Source organism: Meleagris gallopavo, chromosome 6 (genome assembly GCF_905368555.1).
Source record: "Meleagris gallopavo chromosome 6, MGAL_WU_HG_1.1, whole genome shotgun sequence".
In the NCBI taxonomy this organism is placed as follows: Eukaryota; Metazoa; Chordata; class Aves; order Galliformes; family Phasianidae; genus Meleagris; species Meleagris gallopavo.
Window position 1 is genome coordinate 30,510,594 of NC_139409.1, and position 17,601 is coordinate 30,528,194.

Below are 17,601 nucleotides of genomic sequence, written 5' to 3' on the forward strand. Positions count from 1 at the left end.
TCACAAAAATCAGAGTTAGTCACATGTGTGCCAATGTCAAAAATAAGACAGATAAAAACCCTAAAATGTAACCATACAATCTCATAAGTGTACTTAAGAGGATTTTATCGAGGCAGAATAATACTGGCTAGAAAGCTATCAATAAATCCTCCTTGAAAGACAATGTTGCATATCACCTCTAGTCCTCCTTAGTATTTATGCTCTCATTCAAGTTTGCTTTCACATGTTTCTTAGCCAAGAAATTGTGTGAAACTGTCCATACAGTAGGATGTCTGAAGCCCAAAATAAGTAAAGCATCCTAAGAGGGATGATGCATTTGGTTTTGTCCCCCAGAGAGGTGCTGTGAGAGTGCAAACAGATTCCTCCCGCCTGTAAACACGGTGTCCCCATCAGCAGACCCTGCTCATACAATTGTGCCTCTACACTGCGGAGACCAGCTGTGCAATTCATCTGAGAACACATCCTCAGGCATCCACTTAGCACATGCAGACAGACACTGTTCTGAAAGCTCAGCTCCCTGACCTTTTTGCACTGTATGCCACTGTGAGTGAAGTCAGTACAGATCTCAGTTCTTCTGAGGTGGCAAAAATACCATAATTATGAGCAATACGTTTATATACTGCAGATTACTTCAACCATTTACCACTTACAACTTGTTTATATTTACAATACATGTACATAAGAAAATTAATGAGGATAAGTTGCAAATTTTAAATTCTGTTATTTAGTAACACCAAGAAAGGACAGCCCAGTATTGGACAATGAGGACGTTAAGATAAACTGTTATGCTGACTCGTGAATAAATGACTGGCGCCATATAGAACTGTATCTGAGTATGCCTGGATTCATAATCCTGGGGGTGCTACATGCACAGAAATATACCTCGCTGTTCATCCAACTGTGTAATCACTCTGCAAAAACCTCAAAGAAAGCAAAAGCCACTTCCTTGCTTTTAAATGCAAAGAGTTAAACCAATCAGACAACTTAAAAAAGGCCAAACTATGAAAAATGGATATCATTACTGAGCCAAAATGCAGCACCATTCAGGAAACTGGAAGCACAGGTTATTACCTTGACACACTCAAAGAGTCTCTTACTATACTAGCTCTTCCCATCCATTACTCATCACAGATACCAAACTAGCCAATTTTGGCAGCAGACCACTCCCAGGAAAGATGCAGCAGCCAGGGGACAGCATGGCTAGCACAGCTCTGGTTTTTGCTGGAGACAAGGGGCTGCATCTTTCTCAAGCCAGCAGTTATCCCAGATCAACAAGGTCTCAATCACACAGATCCAGTACTTGTTTACCACTACAAATAGCAACTCCTTGTAGGATTTTCTCCTAAACTTATATTCTTGCCCCACTAAGACATTTGGGGCAAACTCAGAGATGGATAGGAGTAAACAAAGAGGGACTCTGTATGGGGACAGCAGCAAATCTACCCCCCAGCAAATTTGCTCCAATTTCCCCCCAAAAAAACACATCACACCATGCCCAGTCATACGCCAAAGCCCCAGGTGGCACCAGCCTTAGAAATGAGCTGAATGGGACATGTAAGTCAGCCTGTCTCTTTGTCACGGGTATTTCAGAACCATCATTTCCCAGATAATTTTAGTTTGCTTCACCAGTTGATCCCAAGAGCAGAGGGAAATTCTGTTTTTTCTCTTAACACCGTTACACAATATTGTGTTGGGATGCATACATGCAGCCAGAGGGAAAACCAGTCTTAGCATGCACTTCTTGGCAGTGTTTTTAAACAGATGTTCAGCTGTCGCAAAATGTATTGTAGTAGTGAGCTGCACCCTAGCACAATGAACAGCCAAGGATGTAGCGACAATTGCACAGGATTAATTAAACTTCCTGAATGACCTCATTCAAAGGCCCTGCAGAGTCCAGATAAGAATCACATAGCTTGGCCGAGAGCCTTAAAAGGGAAAGGAAAGAGAGGGAAGAAGACTTTCCGTAAATGCATAATTCTTTCTCCAGTCAAGGTTATGGAGCAGCACCTGCATGGCCTGGCAGAGAGCAGGGCATGGCTGCTACTAGCTCTCACTTTGAACAAAGGGAGCCAAATAGGTCAGGCAAGTGAGCAGATGGCCACAGGCAGTCCCATGACCTTACGGCTGTGCAGGCGCTCCCACTTCCCAAGCGATCCTGTTTCCTTGCCCCACAGTGCCTTGCCCTTACAGAGCTCTCTCCACTCACTCGAGAACCCCAAAGCACCCAAGTCCCACAGCACCTATGCTACAAGTAATGTGATTTTCTGGCTTGCTCCCTCAATCCCCCTGATCACCACATAAATGCATCAAACTCTGGCTCAGTCCAGCTGAAAATCAGCCCATAATCTGCTCCCTACTGAAAGGATAAGAGACCATCACTAGTATGTCTCCTTCCAACTATTTCAATCTTTCAAAACTATTTAGCGGACTTTGCAATCTGAAGACACCCAGCTGAAGCCTTCTTTTGTAATGTAGCCTAGTGTTGTACTAGAAAAATATCTAAAATCATGGAGTATCCAGAGTTGGAAGGGACCCACAAGGATCACCTAGTCCAACTCTTGGCTCCAAACAGGACCACCCAAAATTTAAACCACATTTCTGAGAGCACTGTCCAAATGCTTCTTGAACTCTGGCTTGGGGCTGTGCTCTGAGGAGCCTATTTCAGCACCCAGTCACCTTCTGGTGAAGAACCTTTTCCTAAACCCCAACCTGACCCTATCCTTACACAGCTCCATGCCATTCTCTCGGGCCTTGTCGCTGACACAGAGAGCAGAGCTCAGCGCTTCCCCTCCATTCCCTTGAGACTTGCAGCCACCATGAAGCCTACCCTCAGCTCTTCTGCTCTGGGCTGAACAATCCAAGGCACACCAGCTGCTCCTCATACACCTTGCCCTCCAGACTCTCACCACATTCATAGCCCTCTTTTGGGCATTCTAATAGTTTTATGTCCTTCCTATATTGTGGGACCCAAACCACACACAGTGCTCGAGGTAAGGCTGCACAGCACAGAGCAGAGAGAGACAACCCTCCATCGCTGGGTAGCAGTGCTGGGCCTGGGGCACTCCAGGGTACAGCTGGCCCTTTGGGTTGCCAGGGCACACTGCTGGCTCATGTTTAACTTGCTGTCAGCCAGAACTCCCAGATCTCTTTCCCTGGTGCTACTCTCCTACTTTTTGCCCCTCCAGTCTGTACATATATCCAGGGTTGCCTTGTTCCAAGTGCACAATCTGGCAGGATGTGACCCAGTGTTCACTCAGACAACTGCAAAGGTTATGTAAAATAGCAGTATCTTGGTTCATGAAGAAAACACACATAGTACTATGCTAACTGAAGCCAGGACACCAATCTGAGTGCTGCCCCTACCGCTGAATTTCCAGCAGGCTGCCTGACCTGATTTCAGGCAATTCAGGGAACACCATGAGCTAGCAATTGTTCTTAACAGAGGACATGGCCAAGACTATCTTGTTCTAGACAAAAAGAGAGCTGATCCATAGATATCAGCTGTGCAGCCTCCCCTTGGGATAGCAGGACCTGGCCATTTGACTTGCTCAGCAGGGTCACCACACAAGGTTCAGAGGAAACTAAAGAGGAAGTTTTTCCACTCAGAGGGTGGTGACGCACTGGAACAGGCTGCCCAAGGAGGTTGTGGATGCCCCATCCCTGGAGGCATTCAAGGCCAGGCTGGATGTGGCTCTGGGCAGCCTGGTCTTGTGTCTGGGGACCCTGCACATAGCAGGGGGGTTGAAACTGGATGATTGTTGTGGTCCTTTTCAACCCAGGCCATATCAGTCCTGCTCTGCACTGCATCCCATCCTCCATTTGTTTAATGGCTTGGTTTTTCCATAATGACAATCAACTTACCAAGCAAAAGCATAATCACCAGGGGCCCAGCAAGGGAAGAAATGAGGCATGCAGCCACAAATGGGGTGCTATTTTCCTGCAGCAGGTAGCAGCTTTTAGATGTAAGAATTTAAACTGGAGAAATAAGTGAGATTAGAACTTTGCAAGGAAGCACATGGCTACTTCTCTTTCTCTGCAACAGTGTTGCTTGCTGTGTCCTACAGTGTTGGAGAAAACTTGTTGCTATAGAGCTTCAACTGCAGACTTTCTCCATCAGCATCCTGCCTACATGTGCAGTGAGTATCACATTAAACCCTTCAGCTCTGCTCACACAGCCACTGCCACTGCCCTCAAAAGGAGTTTTGCTCAGAGGACACACAGAGAGAGGAGATCAGAAAGTTACCCATGGAAGGAAAAACATTCTTTACACAAATTTTATTTCTCAATACAGGAAATATCTTTGAATTTTCCTACTCTTGGTCTTGAAAGAGCAATCACAGAGGGATGTTTGGTCATCTTTGTGTTTAAGTATTATACATTAGAGATAAATTAGAGATTTATACCTCAATATATTATAAATAATACAAAGGGTTGTAAAATACTGCTGCAGAAAGTAAAAGGTCAGAACAGTTAAATAACTTTCTGAGGTCTCAGAGCAAGTTGCTGATAAGAATCAAGAACAAAATCCATGTGAAACAGCAAAACAGCACAGAATCCAACGTGACTGGCAAGATGCCTATCGGTTTCAAAGGGACCATGATTTAGTCCCTAGAGTCCTGACTTCTAACCTGCCATTCCTGTGGCACAGCAGATATTCATCTGAGAAACTCCTCCATTTCAGGCTAATCACCATGTGAAATGCATCTTGATAAGCAAGCGATGATAAATGCATTTTTAAATTACGGTTCAACAAAATAAGCCTAGTGACAGTGAAAATGTTTTCTTAGATTTATTTGCTCTATCTGATCCTGGAACCAAGTCACTGCTATTCTTACATGGTCAAGTAGTCTAGAAAAAGATTATCATTAGCTTCAACAAAACTCAGTGAGTTTGCATCCAAATAAGTAGTCACATAAAATTCAGCATACTGCATTAAAATAGGGTTAAACAGCTTCATTTAATATTTAGCATGGGTTTAATTACTGTACAGCTTGATCTCCTGGAGTTTTTTCTTCCCACTCACACGTTGCTAAAAAATAATCAAGGACAAAAAGAAAGAAATAACTGTGGATGTCACCACATACATTTGGGACACTTCTCTTCAATAAGGTAATAAAGAAAACGGTCAAAACATTGTAATGTTTCCACAGCATCACATGAGGAGAGCTAGCTGTAGTTAGCAATAGACATCTTATATGAAGGTGGCTAGACTGGCCACCAAAATCCCAGCCCATGAGCACCTCCGCAGTGAAAAAGCCAACCTTTTTCTCGCAGACTGACCTACCCAATGACAAGAGGCAGGAGCAGATCTGCCCTTGTCAGCTGCAGGGCTTTCTCTGTGCTAAGTCCCAGCCAGAGGAAGAATCTGAGCTCCCTGTACAAGGCCGAGGTGGCCGAGGGACATCAGGAATAGCAGCAAACAATGGGGCTGCACCAGAGGGCCTGATATGAAGCAGACATTGTTTGATTTGCACAATGAGAAAATAGCACTGTCATATCCTCTCTGCAAAGCAACATAGCTACTTCTGCAGCTTTTGTTGCCTGCTGTTAAGAAGATCCTGTTCTTGGAAAAGCACACTGAAGTATACACATTTTCAATTTTGCTTTCCACTTGTAGGACTCAATTCAGCTTTAATTCCTCTAAAGGCACACGCAAAGACCTTATGACCTTGTTTATATACCTCCTGAATGCTTCTGCACAACACTCAGGCTTTGCTGGTAAAAGTGTATCCAAACTGAAAAAGTAGCAGTAGGAAACAAAAATTATTAATAGTTAAATCTCAAGCAGGTTGTTAAACCAAGCACATTAATCTGCTTACAGTGGAGGAACAGAGCACGCTCTTTCCCACAGCCAGATGTCCTGATGAGGAGCAGATAGCTCTCCAGCAGTGCCAGTGCAACAATGAAGTAATGCCTCTAAACATGAGGCTGACAGGTGGATCTGTGTCGGTGATAGAACAATGGTTACAGAGACATTTCCCAGAGCAGAGATTCAGGTGGAAGCAGCCCTCAAATTTGGAGATCTCTAAAAACCAGGTCAGGTCTGCAATTAAGAAAAAAAAGCAAAATCTTAAACTTACAACAAAAACTATCCACACTGTAAACTACTGTTTGATCCAAAGTGCTTACAGTGTACAAACAGGACCCTTCAGGACTTAACTCCATCTACATGAAGATCTCACAACCTCAGATATTTACCAAGTGATTAAAGCAATTATTTTCCTTCAGTATGGTTTTAAGAAGTACATCTATAATGAAACAAGCAACAATAAAGCACACAAAAAACTCGTGAGAAATTTAGAGAAAAAAAACCAGCCTCACCATCTGTGCTCAAATTGTTTGGATAAGATTAGCCTTAGAAACAACAAAAATCGCCCAGAACTAAAAAAGGTGGGGAAAGAAAAGCATGGTTTATTTCTTTTCATTAATGTTTGTTGCTGTGTTTTAACTTTGTGAGCTTTGCTTCTTTAAAGAAAGATTCATTTGATTAAGAAAAAAATAGTTTTACTAAGACTTTCATCCCAAATTTGGCAAAGCAAATCACATGTTTTGGACAAGCTCCTGTGTAGAATGGTTCTCAGCCCCAGCCATAGGCTTTTCCATCTCTGTCCTCTTACACCCTGATGTCTATGTCCCAACACAAGCACTTGCTTCCATTTAGCTCAAGCCTTCCCCAGCTGTAAAGCACCAGTTTTGCCCCAGATCAACACCCATCTGCCAAACAGCAGCTTCTTTGAGGACACCATTAGGTTTAGTCTATTCCTAAGCAGAAGGACCCAGCCCTGGCAGGAAGAAAGCATTAAATCATCAGCGTAAAACAAACAAAACATTCTGATGTTTTCTTGTTGCTTAAGGAGTTAACATTCTGTTATGCCAAACTCTTGCTTTTGTAACTCAGAAAGCAAGTATTTAGCATTACCATTTAGCCCAACATTATATAATCTTTATGGTAGAAAGCAAACTTCTATGAACAGGCGAGATAGTGATGGAGCAGGTGCTCTCTGCAGGCAGAAGGATGCACTACTCAGAGCAGCTATATCCTTACCTCCAACCAATAAGCTGTTTGAACTGCTCTGACACCTCAGAGAAGATAATCCCACTAACAAGCACCTGATTATGCTCAGTGCTCTGGATGAGGGGGAGCAGCACAGCAAACTGATTTCAGCAGCACCCTCCCAGCTCCCTTCTCCACATCTCTCCTTCAGCTGCTACCCCCAGCAAATACCATCTTGGCCTTTATCCAGTAACATGAAGAGATGACCGTGATGACTTTCTCCTTCTCTACTTCATAGACCAGCTAGGACTAGAGCACACGAAGCCTGCTGTTTTTCAGCCCCCCTGCAGTCCATTTGTAACCTTTCTGCAACAACCCAAATTCTGTAGCTTTCTCCATGTCCTACAGCACACTTGGCTCTCCTGCCACACTCCTTAGAGACGCTGGCAGGATATGAGCCCCTCTTCTGAGGAATAGGAAAGCCCTCTCACAGCTGCCAACAAAAGCTGTGGAACAAGTTATCTTACCTTTTAAATTGACATTGCAAGAAAAAATCCCAAACATTTTCAATGTTTTTAAGTTAAAGATAGGAAGGGAATAGAAACATGCTTTAGACCCATTTCTCAGAAATAGGCTAAAGCATATGCAGGTACAGCTTCTGCTGGTCTTCTTTGACTCTAGCCAGATGTTCTGCCCTTCAGGACATTGGTTACCACCTCAGAAAACAAAGTGCAGTACAATGAAATCGTGAAACACTAGTAAAGTGCAGGGAACAGGGGGCAAAAGAGAAAGGGATCAACTAGATTTTAATTCTATATATATTACATCTGCCAAGAAGCATAAATTCTAAGGAAAAACAAACCAGTCTGTTAGAGGAAAACACCTGCAGCTCTTTGAGAATTCAACAGCTTTGAATTTGAACTTTTCTTTCACTGGTTTAAATTAAGCAATTAGTCACTAGCATGCTGCCAAGTTTTTTTATTGTGCCTCCCAAACAACTACTACCCATGAGCCTCTGATAAGACCGTGGCACAAAATGGTCACAAGGGAGGGTCTACAGGAGAACTCTGAAGTTTATTGTCACACATGAAGCATAAAATGCCTTTGCTCTGTTCTCAGGAGTGTGGAAAAGCAGAGTATCTGAATCAGATTAGCCTGCTGGGTACCTAAGAAAAACAAGTGCAAAAACAAAGCAGAGCATACTGACCACCTACTGCTCATGCATGGAGCTGATAGGGAACATATGCGAAGACACTGTGGTGCTGGGAGGATCTGAAGACCCCCTCTCCACCATAAGCAAGCTTTCTTTTGGCTTCACAGTTTGAGCCTGGGTTACTCCCACTTCTCCTGTGATCTCCACCATGGTGACTGTGCAACTAGTAGGAGTTTTCCCTTGCGCAAGCAGAAAGTTTTACATAGTTTTTCCCCTGGAAACATTCATCTCAGCAGTCCTCCTCCACCCACCTGCATCTTCTCTAAATCCTGCTGCTCCCTCTGCATTCATTAATCCCCCAGATAGTTCTGCACTGGCTGAACTGATAGCTGGGAATAGGAAGCTTTCCCCAGGAGGGACAAGGGCAAGAAAAGAAAAAAAAGAAAAAAAAAGAAAAAAAAAGAGAAAAAAAAAATGTTAAAGCTTATTTTAAGATGCGCTTTTAATGTCTGAGTGACAGAATCCACTGGGACAGCATCAAACTGCTTCTCGTGCAGTAGCTAGTACCAAAGCCTCGGCTCTGTTCTCCTTAGAGCAGGGAGCTTTGTGGAACAGAAGACTTTTCCCATGAGACCCCACATCCTGGGAAGGTTTATTTCCTTACAACCCAAGATCTGAGACCACATGTCCAGAAGCCCAGAAAGGCGCCTTTGTCCACCTTGTCCCTCAGGACGATGCAGATCATCAACCTGCCAGCCCAGTGTGTTTGCCCCAGCTGCACTTTCCAGAAAGCCGAAGAGGCCGTGGGAGTATTCTGTGAACCAGAAAGGCACATGTTGTGCTGCTCTAGTGATGGATTTGAGCACCCCTAACACATCACATCAGGCAGGAGCTGCAATGGGCTTGTAGCATGCATAGTACATTGCCATAATACAAATCCCACAGGGCACACATCAGCAAAATCAGGCCCGCTGACTGAAATCTACATCCCATTGGTGTCTGCACAGAGGTCATTCAATCTTCTGCCTGCTTTTAATCCATTTTAAAGCTGTCTTTTCATTAACATGACACAGCTGCAAATGCAAAACCGTAAGCTTCTCTGCTGAGGATTTAAGGAGGGCAAAAAAACAGAAAGTAAATATAACTGGAGTGGCAACTAATGACCACAGGTAAGGGTATTTTTGAGACTCATTTTTTAAAAGCAGTCAGGAACAAAGATCAGGTTGGCACCACACACAACTACAAAAACAAAAAACATCAAATCCAAGTCAGAGGAATGGAAAGTTGTGTCTCTGCATGCTGGCTTTGCCTGATCTCTGCCCCAGGGCAAAGGAACCACTGCTGCCTCTGCATTTGTCCTTGGGCCAGAGAAAGGCAAGTGCAAACAGTCAGGTCCAGGCAGTGCCCAGGGCCAGGCACTGTCCTCCTCCATTTGCTGGTGCTTCATGTGCCTGCCTTTGGGTTTGCACTCAAAGCACACCTGCAGGCCTGGCAGGTTGGGCTAAGCTCTCCGGAGGGACAAGCTGCATCGCATCTCCAGGCCCCAGGCCAAGGATGATTAGCCAGGGGAAGCATAAGATTTTTCCAGAGCAAAGCCATTGGAAACAGCTTTTGAGGAAGGAAGACAAGCTCGGATTTGTATCTATTGTCTTAAAAACAATGGGAAACTCCAGGCAGTTTAAGAGTGACATTGGCTGAGCCAACACGCATCACTTCACACTTCATCCCCTCCAACCGCCCCTGCCCTCTGCAGTTCTCAGCCTTCCACCAAAGGGTTTTGGTTCTCTTTTATCACTTTCTGCTGACATCTGGCAGATGTCTGATTCAGGAGACACCACTCCTGAAGTATCAGGACCATGATCCCCTCAAGCACTCTCTCACAACAATACTGGGACATCTGTCCAGTTTGCACAACCCAGGGGCTGAGCACTTCCCTGCCTGATCTGCACAGAACAAGATCCTACTTTGACAGCCATCTACAGGACAAACAAACACTGCCTCCTTTAGATGGAGGGAAGGCTCCTGCACACAAAGTGCTACTGTCTATAATGGAGTTGGTGAATTGTCAACCTGTGAATGGTCCAGAGTAGCTCCCCCACTCTTCCACTACAGTGCAGATGTCAAAGGGCTTAATCACTTGATATTGCCTGCTATTAGAAAAATGGCTTCTCCTATGGCTCTTTACCATATGGCTACATTAGCATTATCGCTCAGATTAAGGACTTCCAGCCATCTGCTGGGCATCTGCACCTGTTCCCTTCCTGTCCCTACCCCAGCCCAGTTACTGTAGGCTGGAGCAGGGCACATCCCTGGTTGCAAAGGGATTTTTCCACCTCACCCCTCAGGGCTGTGAGCAAGGTGAACTAGCAGTGCAGCCATTTATTTGTTCAGGATTGGACAGGATCTCAAGGGGGTTCAGAAACCTCCTCTCTCTGCACGTGGCCCAAAGTCAACACCAGAGAATGCTAAAAAATCCGGCCTTTTTAGTACAAATGCTACGCTCGGGTCACACCTTGCACAAAAAACTATTCCTCTCTCACTCCATTAGAGTTCCTGTTCCCAAATCTTAATCTGACTACAAAATCAGATTTGGAATTTCTTTTGGAATGAACAACATCAGCAACACACTTTATAATTTACTGGAAAGGTAAACCTTTAGCAAGGAGAAAAATCAAGCCATACAAAGATTTTACAGCTATTTTTATAAATTTCCAGAATAAAATAGATCCAATTGGAAAGAACCAAGAAAAATAAAGTCCAACCAACTGACCCCTTCGGGGCTAACCAAAAGGTAAAGCATATTAGTAAAAGCATTATTTAAAAAGCTTTTAAACGTTGACAGTTTCAGGGCATCAATCATCTTGCTAGGAAGCCTACATTGCTATGGTTTGAAGTAAAGGATATTCCAGTTTGCACATGTAACTTTGGCAGTTGACAGGAGCCATTATTAAATTGTATACAGTGCAACCTAAATACAGTCCACTCAGCATTAAAAAAAAAATGCTAATAAGGCAAAACAGAGGCACCTCAGCCTAGCAACATGGAGATCTATGACTAATGAAGCATCAACATTGCATCTCAGGTGATCAATCCTTGTAACTTTTCAAAATCTTTATTCTACATTTAAATATTTTAATATTAATTTATTCTAATGTCACCTCAAGTGAATAATGAATTATATCAAAATTGGGTTTAAAAAAAAACTCTAACAAAAAAAAAGAAATAAAACAGACTGTTGTTGATCAGCCTGACTTGATTACGAAAATACAGAATGCCAACATTCGAATAAGAAATTCATAAAGTAGTTAACAATGCTTACCATGGCCTATTTCAATTAATTCCTTTCCAAACTTATAGTTTTGTTGCTGTAATTAGGTACAGGGTCAATATATACTGTTAGATGCTACAGTAAGTTGGCATGGTGTATGCAATGCTTGCAATGCATGGTTAACTTGTTTATGACCATCAAAGGGGTACACCCTCGCAGGCACACAACTCTTTATGCCAACATAACTTCCTTCTCCATAAAATGAAAGTCAGACTCTCCTGCACCAGGGCACGATTCTTTGCCCACACCATCACTTCTCTGCTGTTTGTGGAGGATCAGGCTGGAAAACTGATCCAGCTGAAAGCCAGCTAAAGCAATCAGCTCAGAAACCAGTTCCCCTTTCCAGCATGACCACACAAGTGCCTTTTGCTCATATCAGGCAGAGATTGCTGCAGCACAGGGAGTGAATGAGGGTGAAATCACCACCTGTACTAGCAGTGCCACATTACTTTCATTTAAAACAACCATGCATGCAGAGCAGTTTGCTCAGAATGCTTTTCTGGGTATTATACCAAATTAACAACACGACATCTAAAATGCAACTACTGAAATATTTTCAACAAGTGATATTTAAAAGATAATGAACTGAGTGTAGTAGATAATGGGGGGGGAAAAAAAGAAAAAAAAAAAAAAAGAAAAAAAAAAAAGGAGTGAAAGCTTGAGTACCAGAGTTCCTATAGTGCTGGGGCAGATTAACACCTGATGTCAACAAGAGGCTGTTTGGCCTTATGGCTTATCCACATAACCTGATATGCACAGGAATGTGATGATGGCTGGTACTAACAGAAGCAAAAAACATCCTGGGTAAATCTGTGCCTGACTGAGCAACCATCTGTAATACAGGCCAAAAAAATAAAAAGGGGGCAGAGGGGTGGGTGGGGGGCAAAAGTGATGTCAGGTTTTCATATTATGACAGTGGGAGAATACAGCTAGACACAGCTGTATGTTTCACTGGAACAGCTCTGAAAGAGCACGGCCAGATTTGCTACCCTGGCTCCTGTTGGGAGCCAGCTGTGCATCCAGGTTCCCCAGCAGAACCGTAAGAGTTGCCAATGACGAGTGAGCCAGGCAGAGACCAGCCAGAAGCAGAGCAAGAGGCATCCGTAAGCTGCTCCTAATGCCATAAAATATGACAACAGTTGTACATCACTTAAATCTGACTTTTTGCTTTTGGTGCATCTCATCCCATTCCAATCACTGAAGAGAGCAGTGGCTCTTTCCACTGTAGGCTTCAATTTCAGTGTCTGTTGCCACCCTCATCTCTCCTTCCTCTAAAGGACATTGATGATGGTTCCTGTTCAGATAATAGTTCCTTTGTATAAATTACTAATGTTCCTGTCAGTCATCTTGATTTCTTTCCTGAAATAGAGGGATCTAACTTAAAAAAATAAAGTTGATAAAAATCTCAACAATGCCTCCAGTCTTCACAGTAGTATTGCCTTGATCCGATTTCAGCTTCTTTTGAGTTACTTGGATTCTAAGAAACCATCTTCATTTATCAGAGTTGCTTTGTTTGTTTGTTTGTTGAATATGTGTTAAACCACACATTTTGGATGAGGCTATAGGAACCGCTGGATTGCGCTGTGGCTTTTGCTGCTGCCTAATGTAAGACTGACAGGTTTCTGCACAGCAGCAGCTCAGGTTCATTAGCAACAAAATAATAAAGACAGATTTCAAATACAAATCATTCAGCCAAAGCGTTACTCTTCCAAAGGTGAAGAGAAGAAATTAAGGAAATTGAAACAAATACAAAGAACTGCAATCTAGCTCTCCCTATCCACAGCTGAAGTGGCAACGCACCTAAGAAATCAGTATTAAGCAGTCCAACATAACTATTCAACAGCACAGAACATCATAAAGATTCAGCACCTGAACGGTTTTGCTACTGCAAGTATGAAAGCACTCTGAAATGGATCAAAAGGATAGTTAATAATCATTGTGTATCCCACCAGCGTGAAATTGCTTTTTTAATTCTGAACAAAGTCTTGGTTACCCAAGATCAGATTTACAAACTTAATGCAAAACCTTAATCTAAAGATGTTTTTTTCCAATGCTGTTTATCTTTTTTGAGCTGTCTTGAAACTGTCAGTTCTCTTCATTGCTTGCTCACCAGCTGAAAGTTACAGGCACATACATTAGAAAAATCTGTCTGAGATCTGAGTAAATTAAAACTCAGCCTGGAGAGGAGAAGACTCATAAGCAATGAGATAAACCTATAAAATTGTAAGTGGCATAAAGAAAGTGAATGATCATTCACAGTCTCTTCCAATTCAAGAACAAGGGACCTCCCAAAGAACAGATAATGGATATAAAGCAATGTATGATTAAGCTGTAAAGTTCTAAGGTACAGGCTATGCAGATGCTTAGCAAGGCAAAGAATCAAGGAACTTTGCAGAAGTGTTATTAATCAGTGTTACTAGTAATTGAACTCCTCATTTCTACAGACTAATTAGTATTGAGTTACTCTTCTTCCTGGACCTTGCATAAAGATGGGCAACCACAAAAAGCAAATGATGAGTAATCCGATCTGGAAGGATCAAGATATGCCAGTTTGGACATCGGAAATTATATATATATATATATACACATACATACATACATACACACACACACACACAATTTTATATATATATATATACACACACACACACGCACACACACACATATATACACACATTACAGGAATTCTCTCCATCTCTAAAATATGTCTATAAAAGACCATACATGGCAACTTTCTGTTATGTTTCAGTGACCATCAGTAACACTGCTGATATTAATCCTTATCTACTCAGTATTGTTATCTCAACATCAAAATAAGCTCTAGCACAATCATCCCTCATTGGAACTTATGACTTTTAAAACTTATCTGAAAGACAACACAAATTGTAGAAAAAGTAGAAACATCTGCTTTCCCGACAGAAACAATTTCCAATTTATTTATTGGTTTTGGGGAGCTCCCAACTTATATAAGGAATAGAAATTGAACACTTTCCTGAAACAGCTCAACATACAACCCCTAGGAACACTTACGGATTTCAATGACAATATCAATGACAAACACCTTTACTATAAACAGATGAGCAGGATCCAGCTAAGGACTTTGTGTTCATCATCAATCACAGAGGAAGCATTTCTGGTGGCTACAGCATTTCACCTAAATATTATCCACTTATTTGAGAGACCAGCAGGGGATTGCAAATGGGTAACTATGGACTGACAGAGAGCAGAGAAGTCAGGACAGCAGTAACTGATGTTTTAAAGACTTGGCCTACGCTACTGAAGTCAAGAACATACGCCTGCATTTGCATTCCACTGAAGGCACACAGTACATTATGTAGCACATTAGTACATTAGACTTTAAAGCTCTCTGTATATGAAATGAATTATGCAGCATTGTTTACTGAACAATTTTACTAATAAGCCATCTTAAAGATATTTTTACATGTAAGGAATACAGTAGAAGTGAGTCATGCATCTGAAGTGCCTGGAGCAAAGCGTACCTCCCTTACTGGGAGCACACAGCCAAGAGTTTACCAGCTCTGCGTAAGAACAGAGACATAGAAACAAAACTCCTCTGGTTCCTCTGCCATTTCAGCCTGTCTGCAGCCAGCCTTGTGGCTGGAGCTCAGGGCTGTAAATACGAGATGTGTGAGGCTTACGAGCAGCATTAGCTGGCAGCCACACCAGCAGGTCATACTGTGATGTTTTTATCTACTGCTGAATGGTGCCACAGATAGAAGTTGTTGAAAAACAAGTGAGAATTCTGAGATGGTGAAGAGACAAGCAATTATTTTTTGGATTTTGGTCTATGGGGACCATTCAAATATACCAAGACCATTGGAAAGGAAAACCAGATTTGTTGCTCCATGTGCTTTAGAATCTGAATGACTTGTATATTAACATATGGAATATTATAATTTGCTGCAATTATAAAATTACAGCCATATTATGTATTATACTACATAAAATTGGAATCAATGTTGCATAATTATCATATGAATAGTATACAAATTAGCATTACATATAATACACAAACTATGTTATAATGTATTCTGGCATTTCCCATGCTCCAACTGCAAGTTAATAGTTAAAGCATTTACTTAAATCCCTACCCACAGCTCATTCCAGATTGCCAACCTACCTTAATTTCACTTCTTCACATCTTGCACAGTCTTCATCACTAGCTTGGGCTCCACCACAATATTTTTGCTTTGGCACATGTGGTTACTCAGATCTTGGCCTGATAGATTTTAAACCATTTCAAGTTAATGCAGAATTGCTGTAGAACAATCACAGAACTACAGAGAAATAAAGGGGAAAAAAAAAAAAAAAAAAAAAAAAAAAGCCAAATACTCAGTAGCGGAGAAGCTAACTAGAAAATAATGCTCTCTTGGAACTATGAGTGAAGTGTAGAAACATCCTTCAGTTTGAGTGATTTATTGCAAGTCAGCATGTCTAGTTACTAATTGTTGAGTGTATCTGGAACCAATGGATCAGCTACAGTCTGTAACAGTCACCTTATCACTCTATTAGCTGTGATGGCGTTGCAGTCTTGCCCTGGGTTGTCTATGGATCCACAGCCTCTGTTCCAGCCTCTGCACTGCACACTCCTAGTCAAGTGAGCAAATCCCTCAGAGACTTATACACAAATTGTGCAAACTTTCCTGCAATATCAAGTAGCACTTGTAGCTTGGATGGCTGAAAGCCCTCTGAATTAGAAGTTATCACAAGATTGCTCTTGCTGTCAGGCACAGCCAGGGTGTGCCTGAGCCAGACAAGATAGGTGGTACCATCCACAGCCACGCAAAGAACATTTCAGTGTATTTGAAGCTTTCCGTTTTAACACAGAAATAGCATTTCATATAGATGTTTAATGGTCTTCTGTCTGAAAGCCTTTTCTTTACAGAATCATAAAATGGCCTGGGTTGAAAAGGACCACAATGATCATCCAGTTCCAACCCCCCTGCTACGGGCAGTGTCACCAATCACCAGACCAGGCTGCCCAGAGCCACATCCAGCCTGGCCTTGAATGCCTCCAGGGATGGGGCATCCACAGCCTCCTTGGCCTGTCCCAGTGCATCACCACTCTCTGTGTCAAAAACTTTCTCCTAATATCTAACATAAATCTCCCCTGTCTCAGTTTAAGACCATTCCCCCTTGTCCTATCACTGTCTACCTTGTAGACAGCCATTTCCCCTCCTGTTCATATGCTTCCTTCAAGTACTGAAAGGCCACAGAGAGGTCTTCCCGGAGCCTTCTGTTCTCCAAGCTAAACAAGCCCAGTTCCCTCAACCTTTCTTCACAGGAGAGGTGCTCCAGCCCTCTGATCATCCTAGTGGCCCTCCTCCAGACTCGCTCCAAGAGCTCCGTATCTTTCTTCTCCCTTAGCAATTCCAATAACTTCTCCTGAGGGTGAAGCAAGGAGCCCAGCACCCCACAGTGCTCCACACAGTAAGGCACAAGTTCTAATCAGAAACGATTCAGCATTTGACCAAAGGGTGTGACTGAAAGCGTAACTTCCCCTTTCTCTCCGCTTTATTTAATTTACTTTCAGTGTTTTTCTACTGGTCTCTACTCATACAGTCTACTTTGCATTTCTGGCAAGACAATTTTCATATTTTCCCCATTGTTTATAACTTATTCGCTGGAACAGATAAGGAGAAAAAAAAGAGGGGAAAAGGGAAAAGAAGGGAAGAGCCCTTGTCCTAGGGGCGTAGGGGCCCCGCAGCAGCGCGGGCCGCTGGCACCACCTAGCGCCCGCCGCAGCCCGAGCAGCCCCCGCCCCGCCCCGTCCCGCCCCGCCCGCTGCTCGGAGGCTGCCCGCTGAACCTGCGCGGCTGGGGCTACGCAGCACAAAGCCTGCTCTCCTCTTTCCTCTGAGGCGCACCGTGCTGACTGCCACATTTCAGGGAAGCTCTGCAGCTCTGCTTGGGGACTTTTTTTTTCCCTGCCGTAATTACGCGCGGCTACATTTTTAGCCTCTCTTTAAGTACATATTAGCACTTCAAATCCCCTGAGAATTGTATGGATTTTAAAATAGAGTTTAAGGGGGCTTCTTTAATTTTTTTTTTATTTTTTTTTCCCCCCAATTAGCTGTTATTCACACTGATCAGGATAATACCCAAT

The 17,601-nt window shown here is 42.8% G+C and overlaps 1 long non-coding RNA gene across 1 annotated transcript in view; it reads right to left on the reverse strand.

The window, feature by feature from the left end:
* Positions 1-16,231, reverse strand: part of LOC116216750 (uncharacterized) — a 41,502-nt gene extending 25,271 nt beyond the window's left edge. Inside the window, exon 1 of the long non-coding RNA XR_014883880.1 lies at positions 15,617-16,231. This is a non-coding gene — a long non-coding RNA (uncharacterized LOC116216750). The remainder of the gene's footprint in view (positions 1-15,616) is intronic.
* Between the last annotated feature and the right edge of the window lie 1,370 nt (positions 16,232-17,601).